We start from the raw sequence: 15,279 nt of genomic DNA, 5'->3' as shown, positions 1-15,279 counted from the left end.
TGATGTTAAGCGAGGCTGTTTGTCAAGCAAAACATTGTGTGCGATCAACCTATGTTGGCATAGACTAAGGTTGAGTCGCCTACGGCTGTTTCTCTTTCCCCTTTTCTTTCTGCTTGTTCGTAGCAAAAAGCTTTCCTTTCCGCTGGTTGGGGAATCAAAGGATCTCGATGTCGATCGGAATTCCAATTGGTACAGTGTTAATTACGTATATTGGGTAACAGGGGAGATCGTAGAGGTTCGTTTTATGAAGTGTTCCTTTTGCGAAGACGCGAATGTGGGCTCGTCGCGGAAGCCATCAAAAATTTGTCCTCGTTAAACAGAACATCTTTTTCTGCATTTAACTCTTACGTTAATTGTTACGTTAATTACTATCAAATTCATCTGCAACTACGCTAGCAAGTGTGTACGTTTCTAAAGGGTTGAAAGTATTTCCGTGGATTTTCATACGTTTTAAAAACAGGGAAGATGCTGTGTAGTGATACATTCACGCGTTTAACTCTTCACAAAACAGTCTAATTAGCGCGCCCTCCTACGTTTGAATGCAGCGCCGAAACGCGGCGACAAAACAAGCTCTTCCGCGCCAGGCCTAAAGGATGATTTCACGCGCGTGCAATTTGCTCGGCCCTGCGAATCCGGATAATTAGAGAGGTCGGCGCATAAACGGGTGGCAGAGTTTCGTGGACCCGTCAAAAGGACCCTGTAGCGACTGCATCGGTTTGTTTAATAAAATCACGATCGCGTCAAAAATTCTGTTCTGCAGAATTCCACACAATCAAACTTTGCAAAAACTTTAACAGCTTATATCTGAATAGCTGTATGTATGTTTGCGACATATGGCTCCTTTCAAACTTTTTCTGTTCTCTTTGAGTAGAAGGCGTTGATGTAAAAAAAACTTTAACAACAAGTTTGCGGCAAATTTCCTTTACAAATGTCCAATGATCCAGAGGTGTAGATTCACCCCTAGGACAGATGACCATTACTTTTTATACACCCTGTACAACAGAAACAATGCGAGAGGGGGGCTGAACGAGCGAACAAACGAACGAACGAACGAACGGTGTAATAAAACATTCACGGGTGTCGAATATTAATCGTAGATCCAAGTGTGCCAGCTCGCTCGTGTAACGCGTCACGGAACAGCGCGTAGAATAAACCGTTGAATTTAATACAGCATCACGTGTGAGCGTCGAAGAAAATCCGTAAACCGATGAAATATTCAGGGAACCCGGATTTATTCGCGTTCCCGACCATTCCATTTGCGAACCGGCATTTTCCATTTTTCATTGACTCTTTGACAGGAACTTTCTCAGAACATTTCATAAAATATAAGCTCTATTACGAGCCAACAGTCGAAGATTCATACACCTTGCCACTACGCGCCTACTACGTCATCGTCGTCGCACAACCACCCATGCCGGAATTAATTCACGCTGTGTTTTTCCTTCGAACCCGAATTCCGCCTTACGTTCGATCAACAGGCTGTGAGATAAAATTCTCCGTTCCGGAACAGCTCTTGCTATAAATTCACGGCCAACTCGTTTCGGCCGATGGTTACTAGATACGAGAGGTTGCCGAAGTGCTAGTAACACTCATTCTATCGTTCTCTGGGAGCTTTGAATCCCTAAAACTGTACTACAATGTTCATTTCGTGTGGAGAAATTGGTCTTTGCAATGCGGTACCACGTCTTACCTAGCATCTCATCGGATCCTCCAGGACAAAATAAACACGACTCAGTTTTCCGACGCGATTAATTTCGTGCGTTGTTTCGCCGACTGGTTGGATCCAATTCCCGCGGAAACGACGGAGAGAAAAATAGAAAGAAAGGAGTGGAGGGAGGAGGAGAAGAGGAAAGAGGGGGACAGGAAGAAAATTAACACGCATCGCAACGAGCAACAAGTACTTACACGGCCCTCTCGTGAAACGACACAGCCAAAGCGACGCAACCCATTCGCCGCAGCGAGTATTTTATTCGGAGACAATCGAGTCCGGGAGTCGGCCAAGCGCTCCTGCCGCGCCGAGAATATTGCAAAGTGGGGCGCGGCCGGTGACCGGCACTGCGAACCCGAAACGTTCTGGATGACTTCTAATTAGAGCAGCTCATCCGTCTGTCTCCGAGATGTCCTCGGCCCGAAATTTTCGTTTCTCGTCTCGTGCCACCGCGGAGGACAGCCCGAGGAGCCGTGAGGAGAGGAGATGTCCGGGGAGGAACGGAGACAGGCAAAGTGCAGTGAATCATTTCATGAGCATAAATTAGCGCCCCGTCGCAACGCCGGTTAATTAATTAAGGTAAATTGTCCTAAGCGTAAGTAACTGCTGGCGCCTGGGTCACTTCTCCGTTCCTCTCTCTTCTCGTCCCCCACGTCTCTCATCTCTCTTTCCTCTTTCCTCTATTCCGCTGTGACTTTCCGACTTCCGTCCTCTTCCTGCCAGCCACGAACTCTCCTCGGACGGTCGGTCTGCCAGACGAGCTTCCGGAAGACCGGTTCCTTCTCCAGTAGTTCGTTCGTTCTGCACGTTTGACACACCCTCCGGTCATTGTCTCCGTCGCGAATGGGACAGTACACTACCCTCCGTTATACCATTCCCACGGCGAATTAATTCCTGACCTTTTCTTCATCATTTTATGCTCGCTTGAATGCCTCGACATATGCGAAAAGTTCCGAAATGTCTCCTATATTGTCAACCGGCTGTATTCGTTGATCTGTTCCCTCGAGCGACGAACGTGTAGCCTGTAACGAAGCATCGAAGTCATCGGTGCACAGAATAATCAGCGAATCAAACTTCAAATTAACATGATAAGATAAGCGTGCCAAACGAGGCTTAACCCAGCAACTTTGATTAATTTGTTTCGAGACTAATAAAATCCTCCAGGAAAATCGGTCAGCTGTCGCGGCACCTGTCGGCAAAGGTTCCCGCACGTTGAATTACTGTTCGGGGACAAAGTCAATGAAAGTTAAAGCAGCAAAGATCGGGATATTACCGATGCAAAGTTTCCGTGGAAGCGTATTCCAACTCCCACAGGCGCGGCGCGCCACGGCACGGTACGGCACGGCACGGCGGGTAAATGGGGAAACGGAGACTTCCTGTGAAGTTCGAAATTGGAAAAAATCTTCGGGTCCCTACGATAGCATGGCTCAGCGAGTTCCCGGCGTCGTTTGAACCCTGGGACGAAGCCGGGATTCAAAGAAAACACCGCGGAAATGAAGTCGTTCCTCGGATATCGTTTCTCGGATTTGCGCGTCGAATTAAACCGCCCTACACGAACCCTTCTTTCGCTGTCTCTCCCTCCCTCTCTCTCACTCTCTTCTCCAGGGTTCTGCCGGGCTCCGTTGTTATTCCAACTCGGTGCAATCTGTCGTCGGACTGATTCGATTCAGCGAGTTCGTCTGGGCGAAATGAATCCCCGACGCGCGATGCGTTGAACAAAGGCGGTTTAAATAGTCTAATCGCGGCCCTCGGGGCTGCGATTTTTACTACCGCGCCAATTTAATTGGCCCTTTTCACCGGGACGGCTCAATACGCACCGAGTTTTAATGACTAAATGGCGTCGGTATACCGAAAACAAGAAAATCGTACCACACGCGAGCGCAGCTCCATTGTCTGCACTCCGCGCAAATTAATATAAAACTAAGTCGCGTCGCACACTCGGCCAGAAACCGATCTTTTTGGACCAAAATCTGCCGACAACCCAGTTTTTCATCGATCCAATTGGAATCTTTTTTAAAATGTTCGTGAAGGACTATACTTTGATGACGTGCTGCGCGAAAATCATTAACTGTCACAATCAAGAATCCTTATCTACAAAGCACAATAACTCCGATACTTCATCCGCCCATACCATAAAGGATGTGTACTTTTTAGAATGTGTGTGTGTCGAGGCTGAGGCACCGTGGGGGATAAATTGGTTGGGTTTATTGGGAATCAAAATCCGAAGCGTGTCAGGAGCGAAAATCTTCGGGCAGCCGCATCCGGATGGTTTTCCTTCTGGATTTCGCCTCCGGGGCGTCTCTACGAGCAACGTTTCTCGTTCGGGTAGTTAGAAACCGTTTGCCAGAGTTTCAACTAGCAACGAAACTTGAACGGAGTTCGCGTTCCCCGGTCCGTTATGGTTTCACGGATTTACACGAGTCCCGAACGTCGAACCGGCAGCCAATTTCGAAGCGAATTTTCAAACCGGGAGAAACCCGGTTATGGTTTTTTCTATATTTTCTTTACAGAAGAGAAAAACGGCTCGTTCGAACAAGCGGGTTAGAAGGCTTCCGTACTCTAGCCACAGAATTTTTCTCACATTAACGACCCCGAAGATAAATGGTCTTTTTTCGAGGAGCGGCTCGCGTCGAGAAGCTCTCCTCGCCACTCTGTACATTCGTTAAATTCGAGTCATTACATAAATTGTTGTTTTAGCGAAGAAGAAGAGGAAAAAGGAGAACGGGCTCCCGTAAGTGTCGGCCCTGGCCGACTGGAAATCTCACGCGGGAAAAAGGAGCGATGAAAAATGTGACAGTGTTTTGATTAATATTGCACTAAAAATCCTGGTTAACGAGCGTCTTAATGACAGGATAATTAAAGCATCCCGCGGCATCCGCGGTGTACAGTGCGCGTAATTAATGGACGCGCTCTGAATAGGAGTTAAAAGGCTAATGAATTACGTTATTTACGATCAGAACTTCCACCGGGGAATAAATCTCAATGCACAGTGGTGATCCACAGATTCGTTTCGCGGATGCCTGTAATGTTTATTACATCACCGGCTTACGCGAGAAATCTGAGATATTACGTTAAACTCGAGGGAAATGTACCCCTACCGCGGCGGGAGAAAAGTAATAAAGATAAACTGCATGACAGTGATCAAAATAAAAGTCGCCGCAGTTTATCATTCTATTAACCTTAGTTTACCGCGATCCTTCAGTTACATGTGTCGGCTTTGCATAAAAATGCAAGCACCTGCAACTTTTTCATCAGAGTTTTCCTTGCTAACGAGGGGCTTGCTAACGGTACTTCTTAGTAGAATCCAAATAATCTGTGAATCGAAATCGAGAAATACGCAAATCCAGGAGTAGTCTTTCAAAATTGAAAGCTCACATTATAAGATATGTATGACCAGAGTGTGAGACCCTGTTTTCTCTCTCGTCTCCACAGCGTGTTCACGAAAAAGAACAAAAAGTCAACAGACACCGCGCCGGAACAGGCTTTTGCTACGTTGCCACGGAGCGTGCAAGAATACGGAAAATTCAATAGAATATTAGCAATAGTATTTCGCGAATATCTCGAAAACTAAAAGCAACCCCCGTATCCCTATATGTGTAAAGGAAAAAGTTCAAAATGTGTAGCTGCATAACATACTTACATTTCATCAAAATCGGAGAGGAGTGCCTCCTTCGAAATGATTACCAAATATTCGATATTTGATATATTTTATTATTATTTGATATATGATTACCTATATGTAGAATAGTATTTTCTAATACATACAGAGAACTGTTTTAATCCGTACGATTTTCAAATCCATTTCTCGGACCGTCCGATAGTACCGAAACATTTCAAGAGAGAAAAATAATTGATGCTAGCGATTGCTAAGATATAGCGAATTTTACAGTACACTCGGATCGACGGTTTCGCGGGCCCGTGGCACAAAACCTGTGCAATTGACGACGCATACCGCCGAGTAATATTCTTGGGGCTAGCGTTGCAACATTTTTTCACGGATCAGCGGTGCACGGTCCGAATACAGCTTGCTGGCGTTCTCGTTCGATCAATTCTTTCTACACGTGTACCGGCCGCGGATTACGCCTCGTAAAACGAAACACGTATGCCTACGTATCGGCCGCGCTATCAACTTTCACGATCGTTCCCACAATTAAAACGAATTCTCGCTGGCGTAATAACGATCCCCGCGCCGCGTTCCGATCGTCCACCGAATTCCGCGTGCACACTGCACACGCACATCCACACTGCCATCCGCCATCCGGCGAAATTGCCAGTCGACAGCCTGGCGGAATCCTGTGCTGGAAAATGGGAAATTCGTCCTTATCGTCGTGGAATCCGGTGACGTTAATGAAGAAACCTTTCGCGCCTCTGCGAATCGATCGGTTTAATTTATCCGTCGGATCCTGCTTCAATCTCTCGATAAATCATTGCCCTCGTAGATTCCCTTTTTCAATCTTTATTTCGCCTATTTCTATAAATCTTCTATGTTATTGCCTTTCCTTCTCTTCATTTATTCTTTTGACGGCCATCAATATTTCTTACGCATTTTATCCGGACTGATTTGATTAAATTTTCGATGTTACTACCAACTGTTTGTTCCTCTCTGTTATCCATACGTATAATTGCACCAGGTGTGTGTATATTTTCTTGGGGAGAAATATACATATTGCGAGTTCGTTGTTCGGAGTATAATTTCGATTTATCGGAGGCAGGAAACCGAAACTGTTTGTTACCAATATTACGGGAAATATCTGGGACCATCGAATTCCGCTGGTCAACAACATTTTTCATACGACCTCGTTAATTCCCCATAACATCCCCTTCGCCTTGCGATACAGTCACCGCATCCTCCACCCCAACGATACCGTGGAATCAGCGGACAAACAGGGTCGACGAAATTACGGCATGATATTCGACACGTCCGGTAATCCAACCGTATCCCGCAACATCCGGCCAAATCGAATTCGGGTCGCGCGTGTTAGACGCGTAGACATCAATCTAATCTGTCGGTATAATTAATCTATAAACGTGGCGAATGGTGCGAAAAGGCGATGACACGCTGCGCCGACTTCGAATTGTTGCGATTCGAAGCTCGATCACGGACAAATTAATTTCGATCGCGGCGCGTCGTCCGATCACGCTCTCGAAAAAGTTCGTCCCTCCTTCGAGTGCGAATCCGAGTGGAAATCTGTCGATTGCGGACCCTACTCCAATTCACACGAATTGTATGAAACGTGTCCCACATAGAACGCTCGAACCTTCACAAATTATTCATTTTGATAAACCTTCACCTTTAACGCGACAGACGAGGATAAATCGGAACCGGGTCTTGAAAGCTGATTTAATATTCATTTCGCTTCTTAAAGCGGTTGTGACGAACCCTTGTTCCTAATTGTTATAAATAGAGCGTGGATTTTCATCGAAAAGGTTCGATCGTTTTTGCACCGCGTTTTGGCAACGTCCTGCCGGGGCGTAATTTGCAACAGTTTATCAGCGTATTAATAAACCATATGGTTTCGAGGGTCGCGTCTGGCGGCGGAAGGGTTGCGCGGGGCTGTGCGGAAACGTCACGGTTTGCGCCAGAGGCTGCACCGACTGTTAATTCGACTCTGACGCCGTGATTTAGAGGTGTCCCGCGTTTACACACAATACACGTGTTGTGTGCACGCGTGGGCGTACACGTTCCGCCGCGCCGTGCATAGACATGCGTGGCTGCGCCTTATGTGCTCGGGGATGCCGCGGACAAACGAATGTTTTCCTGTTTACGTCCGTGGATCCGTATAGTCGACGGACTGTCGTTCACCTCCTGCTTTTTACTGATCCTCAACAATTACCTTCGTTGACGACAGATGTATACATATAGTACAGCGTCGATTTCGTCGTCGACGACACACCCGACGCGTGACGCGACGATTTCTGCTCTATCATTTACTACAGTCGCTCGGAATAACATGCGGACGTCCTTAGATAGACGATAACTCTGTTTTAATATTGGACGATATCACCTGGATTTTTTGTCAAGTCTGAACGATTAGCTTACCTCATACTCTCTCTCTGTGTTTCGAAGAAACTTCCCGAAAATGTCCGGCAGTGTTTCTGCGAGCCACATGCGACCAGGAGGCGTGCGGCCACGGTTTCAAAAGTATTTCAAATTCGCTCGTTTCATCTTCCTTATTTATCTTCGTTTCCCGTCCCGCCTCTGTTTCCGGTGTTCCCTCCGTTGTGCGCGGTGATCAGTTCTTCGTCCGTTTCCTCCAGGGTCCTTTTGCTTTCTTTTGCATGGTTCTTGCATGCAGCAGCAGAAGCGCAGCGGTAGCAGCATTCTTTTCTTATCGTCCCTGAAACTACGATCTCCTTTCCACGCATCCACTGTCCTCTCCCCTCTGCCCGCCACTCTACCGGCGACGCTACCTTCAGTCTTTATTTTCGTTCTTCCAGAATTTCGCCTCGATACGACCGCGCTGACGGGCCAATGGGTTTCCGGAAAGCATTTGCTACGGTTTCTTCTTCCATCCGACGACTGGTACAAGATACGAGTCGGACGCGAGCGTTAAACGTTAAACCTCCCCCTAACAAATCCCGTAGGTTCCCCCTTTTTGATCTAGTTTTCTGCATTCGGCGCATTCCATCGAGGCTATCGCGGTATAAAAGTGAAAAATGGCTAGGTTGGAGACATTTTCGGTTTCTGGGCCGCGGCGTGCAGAGCACAGCGTCATTTTTGCGCCTGCCTCGCCTCGGTTATTTGTCTCCGGGATGCCCCGGATATTTACACGCTCAGGCGATCCCCGTTTCTAATGCTTCCCGATCGAGCCAGCCAGCCCTCCTTCGGGATCGTTTTCCCGCTCGTTTAAGTCGATGCCTCGAACTCCGCCGACTTCTCTTAAATCTAGTTTACCAACTTCCTCTCAAATTGCGTTAAAATGTGTTCCCACCCACTCCCCGCACGCCAGCCTCGTCCGCCGAACACTTTGTCAGGACTAATCCTTTAAGAATTCTAATTCGATTTGGTTTGCCTCTTCGACAACGTCGCTGCGGAAATTCTCTCTCTCTCTCTCTCTCTCTCCCTCTCTCCCTCCCCAATGAAATTTTGTCCACTTTTAAAGAGGTTCTGCAGATTGTATAATCCCGTTGCTCGCGAATAATACAATTTTTTCTCCGCTATGTATCGCGTCAGCTACGAATATTCTTCATTACAGACTCCAAATTGCACGATTTTCGCATGGCTAAACAAATTTTCATACAATTGTTGCACGGGTAGTAAAATCGGAGTTTATTTATTCGATATCGGACTCTTCGGATAAAGCCTGTCCGATCAAATACAGCAGAATTTTCAATATTCATATTCATTACTTATTGCTGGATTATGCGTTTATCAGCATGTAACACAATCTTTTGAATCTATTTTCGACGTTGTTGCATCATACAAACGTGAATAGAATGTACTAAAAAATCGTGCAACCATGAATAAAATGTGTTAAAAGGGACCGTGCAAATGGGAATCGTATAGAAAGGGAAGCCACAGTAAGTTTTTTCTATACATCCGTTTAAAAAATATTAAATAATCCTTTGATCCAATGCCAGTACGAACAAAGTCACAGTATTACACGGTCGAAACGTAACTTTTATAAATCAGTCCTTCTCGTTAAACATTTCTCCCTTATCCGGAGAACATTGATGAGTGTCGGATTACCAATTCACAGTAATGAGTTTGAAGTATCTGCCAAGGGAAGGGAAGTTGGTTACCGTATGCGATTCCCACGCGATACAATGAAATATCTCGGAATTCTATCCGGCGACAAACCGTGTAGAACGTAATACGGCATAGAGAACGTTAATTTTTCCGAATTTCACCGGGCGATTAATATCGGATTCTCAGCTCCGATCCGTGCTCGCATTACAAACACTTCCTGCCGGCGCGAAATTATGAAATTCCCTCTGGCCGGGTTTTCCGTCTAGCGTCTCTGCCGGTTTTCAGAATAATACATTAGAAGCAGCCTTCGCAATGATCAAATTACTCGAACAACAGGCATCGTAATGGAATAATACCTGCAGTAATTGCATTGTGCAACTAATTGGAGGGATGTGCTTCGCACTTTGCACAGACCGGGGGTATTATCCTTGCGCGAAGCGGTTCCTTTTGGGGAACACAGGAGCGGGAACGGGAACGAGAGAGCGTGGGCGCGTGCGCCGCTCGAAATAAATTATTTGGAACGCGTCCTGGCCTCTCGTATGGCTTTCGCGAGCGAGTTACACTTGACGCCTACCTCTGCTCCTTTTTTCGTTTTGCGACTTCCGCTTTCTGGGCTTCAGAAACTAATCTCACAAAGGTTTACAAATAAACGCGTCTCTCCCTTGCTCCCGGTATCCTCGACTAATTTTACACATCGGCCCGCCACTATTTAACTAGCTTCTGTCGCTTATAAAATAAACTCCGTGGACCCGCGACGGTATTTTTTCGCGAACGGTATTTATTTCCTCTCGGGCGGTACACATGTTTTTCCTGTCGCTCGTGCGCATTTGGCACCGAGGCTGAAACACCGACGAGCACTGGTAACGTCGAAAAAATGCTTTTATTTTTTCCCACAGAGGGCCCCCGCCCGTAGGGGTTGCAGTATTCGTTTCAACGGCCCGTCAATATTTCTGCCTATTTTTAATCATCTTAGCCCTTTGACAGCGCACCATATTCGCGCGAGAATTATTACGGTTTAGCGAGATCATCCGCCGTTCCCAATCTCGACGCTCGGAACTCGGTTATATCAGGTCGACGAATCTTCGATAAAAATAAAACCGGGTTGTTGGTTAGATTCGATGATATGTATTACTCGCGTGGCAAAGTAACGTCGGTAAAAAGTTTTATCTTGTCGAATGCAACTCGCGGCCAGTCGCATGTCGATCGCCGTTCCACGGCCTTGAAATCTACATTAGACATTGAGGGGTCAATTGTCGTTAATGGCTACCCGCGTCGCGAGCGCGAAACGAAGGGTACTCCTTCGTGTGGTCCTCTTGTAATTTATCCCCAATTGACTCTCTATTAGACGCATTCATCTTAATGTCTGCTCGGTCGCATCGGTAATCGGCGTATCCATCGATTTCTCCTCGTTACCCGCCCGAACACCCTCTAACTTTATCTCCAATAAATTCCCCTGCATCAATTGCTCTTGTGAAATCTCTGGCGCGACCATTGTAGTATCTATCGTGGTCTATGCCACTCTGTTGAACCCTTGAAATTCCTGCATACACACTTCTGTATCAATACTGGCCAGCATTGCACGATAGACACGTGTCTCAACATTGTTCATTATATTTAGCACATGATCTCATGTTGTGCAAGTCATAAATAAATGTGATTTAATAAATTCATCTTTAAATCTGTAAAAATATTCACATACATATAATGTGACAGTCAACGTGTTAACAAATTCAAGGTTCAAACCTTCTGATAAAATTATTGGTGCGATAAATTACACGGAAAACTGAACGTTTCTCATTGTGTACGAGAATCAGTTTGAATGTTCGCCGTGCTGGTACGCGCAAAGTTAAACGGCGCAGTTGCGATTGCATAATCGTGCGTTTTATATCGCGGTCGAGACGTCAGAAGTATCATCAGAATCTTTCATATCCGTTTCAATCCGGCCTCATCGGGATCCTATCCGGCCGCTTCTGCTAATAATCCAATTACCGGCCGACAGCGAGACCGTCTGGCTTCATTTCCAATCTCGATCGTCCACTGAAAGATTGTCTCCCGAAGATTCGATAATTTTCCCGGAGACAGGGTGCCGGAGTTAGTGTCGTCGTCGTCGCAGAATATTCTCTCCTCCTCGGAGCGTTTCCATTATCGGGCGCGACGCGACGCGGCTAACACGCGCATGGTCATTTATCCGTTTCCTGCGGAACACTAATTAAAAGCTGCGCGTCCCGGAGCCCGCCGACGATCCCGATATCTCAGTCGGCAGTTTGTAATTAATTTTATTGAAATCGAACGAGTGGAAAAGTAGAGGGGGTAGGTTGCAAACGGAGCAGAGAGGGGTAAGAGGGTAGCGGGGGGCCAGCCCGGGGCAATATAAAAGTTGGATCGCAGAAATCAATCGGCGGGCGGGAAGGGGAGGGTGTGGGGGGACGAAGGGCGGCAGCGGGACAAAATATCGGTCGAAACGCGGCCGGAGACGAGATTGAACTTTCGACCCGGTCTATCTAGCCGGCGAGCGCGTTCGTTTCAGCCTCCGACAGCCTCTCGCACTTGGTGCAAATTGCGAACTTTGATGATCTCCTCTTCTGCTCAGCTTTTTCAATAAACCGTGGGAACGCGAGAGGAGAGAAAATTGCCCGTTCCACGCGATAGTCAGAGCATCGGTTCCCTACGAGAGAATGGCGGCCTGCCCAACACACGGGGAAAAAAACCGATTTCGAGTCGCGCGAACGATAGTTTAGAACGATAGTTCCTTCGAACGGCACGACCGAGCTACCTCGTCCCGCTACACTTTCCACTTTCCACCGCGCAATTGCGAACTATTCTTCAGTCCGGCCGGGCCGCGGGACGCGGACTGTTTCGCAAATCCCTGTTTTCGAGACTCCTCGACCAACGTCATCGATCGGCCAACGCTGTACAACGCTCGTCGCCGCGTTTTAGAACGCGGTTTCAGGGAAACTGCTCGATCCGACTTAGCCAGAACGGCTCTCGGCCAACGAAAAATCAAGTCCTCCAAGTGGGTCGGCCAATTACCGAACTTCGCTAACCGGCCCCAACCCGCTTGCGATTTTAAAACTGATTCGTACCCGAGTCAGGACCGTCCGGCTCTATTCCGATGAATTAATAGTTCGCCCTCGGATACCGGGTCGCTTCAACCTTCGACGAATTTTGTAGCGCTTCAGAATCATCATTTGAGTCCAGATGGTTACAACAATTATTTCAGCGTGCAGAGCGTTACGGAAAGCTCCAGGTCCGCGGTCGACGTGATTATTTTTGCGAGGAGCCCATCCAATTTCGATAAGGACTCCCTAGAAAGCGTATGGGGCTGCGAATCGATCGGCTCGTATTAATTTTCCCGTTGCGAAAAAATTCGCCTGACAGCTCTCGCTCCGACGCGACGCGACGTTGAGATATCGTGTTCCGTCACTTGGACGGGCAGGAACAGGCCGCTGAACGGATCGTTAGAAAAATAGAGAGGGAGGGAGAGGGAGAGAGAAAAAAGAAAAGAAAGTGGACCGGCCCCGAGTGATTTCTTTCTGTGTGAAAGTGCGGCCACCTTCCCACCAGGAAACCCAGAAACCTTTTCTCGTCTTGTCCGCATTTTTCAAGTTCCTCCAGCTCCGCTTTTCTCACCCTCTCCTCGTCTCTTCCACTCTCTTTCCGTGCTTTATCCACCACCTTTCTCCCACTTCCTACATATCCCTCGTATCTTTCCGTTCTGGCTTTTTTCCACCGAGCCGGCGGCGCGGCGAGACAAACATTATCATAATTCCTTGAGGACCACCGGTATCGCGCGCACACACGCTCCTGTCGTTTAATTTTATTGTTTGAAATACCGTTATTGTGCCGCGGGTCCAGTCAGCCTATTCTCGACCTGTGCATTACAAAGCCGCGTTAGAATCGCCTTTTCAATACCTTCTGTTGTGTACCCGGAACCGCGAGACCGTAAGCTGTTCGCAGTTTATCAAGCAATTTTGTAGGAATTTGTTGTCTCGAGAAATTGTGCTCTATAAAAATACAAGGCGGTTAACCGTTTTAGCGAAAATTTTATTTCCTTACTTCTTCATATAGCTGCACGAGGAAAATAATTCCGAATTTATCAAAATAAACGAATACAAAACAAGTTACACAAAGTTAAAGATAGTACAGATGTGTACTGAAGAGGGCAGAAAAGCAGAGGGAGTTTTCCTTGATATATTAATCCCTGTTATTAAAATGGAACGGGAAAAAGCAAAACAGCTGTTCTCGCAAAAAGGAACGGAAAGTTTCTTGTTCCAGCGTCGCGTTCCTCGAAGGGAAAGAAAAATTAGTCTCTTGTTGCCGGCTGGTCAACGTCAGAAAGATTTCCCTTATTATTTTCGTGCAGCCACTTACTCGCATCGATGCCGCATGACATAGTTCCGCGACCGACGAAGTACGAGATGTATACGGGATGTACGAAAGAATTTGTTCGAGACAGTGGGGAAGGAGAGAGCTCTTAAATTTTTGTCCCTCTCTCGGTTTTCCAGTTGCTCCAGCGCAGCGATTCGCCGTCGTTCCCGGGCAAAGTTGAACGAGTCGAGCTAGTTTAGTTTAGTTTTATTAGCGGCACGTTCCTTTTCTTTGACCGAGAGCCCTCGCCTCTCTAATCCGTCTTCGTTCCGACGGACCGTTCAAGTGCTACGTCAATTTGCTCCCGGTTTTTCTTTTTTTCTACTCCGGCCGCGAACCTTTTTCCAACCCTCGATTCCCCCGTCTAATTTCCCAGACGGCTAATTAATTGAAACTGTATGAACAATCGCGGGGTCGGGGCACGAGGGAAGATCGACGTTAACGAATAACAATATTCACAGTGGGAGGGGGAAGGGGAAGGGGGCAGAGGCTGGAATAGACGGGAAAAATTGCTCGTTACGTCGGTTCCGCGAGGCAGTTAATTCCCGCGGCAATTCCGCGAGTAGCCGGGAATATATTTTTCATTTTTCTTCGCGGCGCGAGAGGCGGAGACTTGAATTTTTCTGAATTGAGGGGGCGGATGGGGAACGGTAACGAGCACACGCGAGGAAGAAACGTACACGCGGAATCGCGCGACAGTGGAAAAGGGTTGCGTCTAGCTCCGCCTGGGCTGCCAACTATGATTCCACCGCGGGCAAACGTCATATTTACGCGGGGCATAATGTGCCGTGACTGGCAAATTTCACTTCGTCAGGAGTGCGCGTCTGCTCTCTGGCTCTCTTTCTCTCTCTCTCTCTCACTTTCTCTTCGTTTCCCGGCACGAATTACGCGACGTTTATAATCCGTAACGCGGCTCGACGCAATGGGATGTACCCCGCGATGCGTGCAGAACGACCATTGCGTGGGCAAACAGCACACGTGTCGAGCACGTGGTGTTCTTCAGCGTGACGAACAGCTCTCGCTGTTTACATCGTGTTTCTGCCATCGTCGCGGGAAATTTCACTTTCCTTCGGCCGGTTACCGACCGCCTCTGATATCCTCAATTATTAATTCCTTCTGGCTCGCCTGTGTACTTCCGTCGTGGCACGTCGTGTACGCGTGCCGTTCCGTTGTAACGCGGCGTGTCATTCGAAACGGCTGGGATGACGGTCTGCATCAACCACTTTCGCGCTTCATTTAATCTCCTAACAATGTGAGAAAATTGAAGCGTTATTACGTGGCGAATTCTTCGCAGTTGTGATAAGAAAAAGGCGCGGTAATTATTTAGAAAGAGGCACTCTCCTCTCCGATTTTGATGTAATTTAAATATGTTATGCAGCTACAAATTTTCAACAACTTTTTCCTTTTTACATATAGGGGTGCCGCATTTAGTTTTCGAGATATTCGCAAAAAACTATTGCTAATACTGTATTGAATTTTCCGTATTCTTGTACGCTCCGCGGCAACGTAAGCC

General features: G+C 47.2%; 1 protein-coding gene across 5 annotated transcripts in view; it reads left to right on the top strand.

The window, feature by feature from the left end:
• Window positions 1-15,279, top strand: part of LOC143211361 (zwei Ig domain protein zig-8) — a 109,713-nt gene that overhangs the window by 11,764 nt on the left and 82,670 nt on the right. The window contains exon 1 of one of the 5 annotated variants that reach the window (XM_076428960.1): window positions 31-2,287. The exons of the other annotated variants lie outside the window; for them this stretch is intronic. The gene's annotated coding sequence lies outside the window, so the exon portion shown is untranslated. Of the gene's footprint in view, window positions 1-30; window positions 2,288-15,279 lie in introns of those variants that run through there. 5 annotated transcript variants of the gene reach the window in all.

Source organism: Lasioglossum baleicum, chromosome 8, assembly GCF_051020765.1.
Source record: "Lasioglossum baleicum chromosome 8, iyLasBale1, whole genome shotgun sequence".
In the NCBI taxonomy this organism is placed as follows: Eukaryota; Metazoa; Arthropoda; class Insecta; order Hymenoptera; family Halictidae; genus Lasioglossum; species Lasioglossum baleicum.
This window is presented reverse-complemented; position numbering and strand designations above follow the sequence as displayed.